Source organism: Lipotes vexillifer, unplaced genomic scaffold, assembly GCF_000442215.2.
Source record: "Lipotes vexillifer unplaced genomic scaffold, Lipotes_vexillifer_v1.1 scaffold633, whole genome shotgun sequence".
NCBI lineage: Eukaryota > Metazoa > Chordata > Mammalia > Artiodactyla > Lipotidae > Lipotes > Lipotes vexillifer.
In genome coordinates, this window is record NW_006789455.1 from 139,627 (window position 1) to 142,137 (window position 2,511).

Below are 2,511 nucleotides of genomic sequence, written 5' to 3' on the forward strand. Positions count from 1 at the left end.
GTAAAAATAGAAACACATGGAGGCTAAACAATACACTACTAAATAACCAAGAGATCAGTGAAGAAATCAAAGAGGAATTAAAAATATACCTAGAAACAAATGACAATTAAAATATGATGACCCAAAACCTGTGGGATGTAGGAAAAGTAGTTCTAAGAGGGAAGTTCATCGCAATACAATCCTACCTCAAGAAACAAGCAAAATCTCAAATAAACAACCTAACCTTACACCTGAAGCAATTCTAGAAAGAACAACAAAAAACAACACACCAAAGTTAGCAAAAAGAAAGAAATCATAAAGATCATATAAGAAATAAATGAAAAAGTAATGAAGGAAACAATAGCAAAGATCAATAAAACTAAAAGCTGGCTCCTTGGTAAGTTAAACAACTTACCAAGTAAGTTGATAAACGTTTAGCCAGACTCATCAAGAAAAAAAGGGAGAAAACTCAAATCAACAGGATTAGAGATGAAAAAGGAGAAGTAAAAACTGACACTGCAGAAATACAAAGAATCATGAGCGATTACTATAAGCAACTATATGCCAATAAAATGAACAAACTGGAAGAAATGGACAAATTCTTAGAAAAGCACAACCTTCTGAGATTGACCCAGGAAGAAATAAAAAATATAAACAGACCAATCACAAGCACTGAAATTGAAACTGTGATTTAAAATCTTCCAACAAACAAAGCCCAGGACCAGATGGCTTCACAGGTGAATTCTGTCAACCCTTTAGAGAAGAGCTAACACCGATCCTTCTCAAACTCTTCCAAAATATAGCAGAGTGAGGAACACTCTTAAACTCATCCTATGACGCCACCATCACCCTGGTACCAAAACCAGGCAAAGATGTCACAAAAAAAGAAAACTACACATCAATATCACAGATAAATATAGATGCAAAAATCCTCAACAAAATACTAGCAAACAGAATCCAACAGCACATTAAAAGGATCATACACCATGATCAAGTAAAGTTTATCACAGGAATGCAAGGATTCTTCAATATATGCAAATCAGTCAATGTAATACAGCATATTAACGAATTGAAGGAGAAAAACCATATGACCAACTCAATAGATGCAGAAAAAGCTTTCAACAAAATTCAACACCTATTTATGATAAAAACTCTCCAGAAAGTAGGCATAGAGGGAAACCTACTTCAACATAATAAAGGTCATATATGACAAACCCACAGCCAACATCATTCTCAATGGTGAAAAACTGAAACTATTTCCCCTAAGATGAGGAACAAGACAAGGTTGCCCACTCTCACCACTGTTATTCAACATAGTTTTGGAAGTTTTATCCACAGCAATCAGACAAGAAAAAGAAATAAAAGGAATACAAATTGGAAAAGAAGTAAAACAGTCACTGTTTGCAGATGACATGATACTGTACATAGAGAATCCTAAGATGCTACCAGAAAACTACTAGAGCTAATCAATGAATTTGGTAAAGTAGCAAGATACAAAACTAATGCACAGAAATCTCTTGCATTCCTATACACTAATCATGAAAAATCTGAAAGAGAAACTAAGGAAACACTCCTATTTACCACTGCAACAAAAAGAATAAAATGCCTAGGAATAAAACTACCTAAGGAGACAAAAGACCTGTATGCAGAAAACTATAAGACACTGATGAAAGAAATTAAAGATGATACAAATAGATGGAGAGATATACCATGTTCTTGGATTGGAAGAATCAACAATGTGAAAATGACTACACTACCCAAAGCAATCTACAGATTCAGTGAAATCCCTATCAATCTACCAATGACATTTTTCACAGAACTAGAACAAAAAATTTCACAATTTGTATGGAAACACAAAAGACCCCGAATAGCCAAAGCAATCTTGAGAAAGAAAAATGGAGCTGAAGGAATCAGGCTCCTGGACTTCAGACTATACTACCAAGCTACAGTAATCAAGACAGTATGGTACTGGCCCCAAAACAGAAATATAGATAAATGGAACAGGATAGAAAGCCCAGAGATAAACCCCCATACATATGGTCACCTTATTTTTGATAAAGGAGGCAAGAATATACCATGGAGAAAAGACAGCCTCTTCAATAAGTGGTGCTGGGAAAACTGGGCAGTTACATGTAAAAGATTGATATTAGAACATTTGCCAATACCGTACACAAAAATAAACTCCAAATGGATTAAAGACCTAAATGTAAGGCCAGACTCTATAAAATTCTTAGAGGATGGGCTTCTTTGGTGGCACAGTGGTTGAGAGTCCACCTGCCGATGCAGGGGACACGGGTTCGTGTCCCAGTCCAGGAAGATCTCACATGCCACAGAGCAGCTGGGCCCGTGAGCCATGGCCGCTGAGCCTGCACGTCTGGAGCCTGTGCTCTGCAACAGGAGAGGCCACAACAGTGAGAGGCCCGCATACCACACACACACAAAAAAATCTACAAACAGTAAATACTGGAGAGGATGTGGAGAAAAGGGAACCCTCTTGCACTGCTGGTGGGAATGTAAATTGATACAGCCACT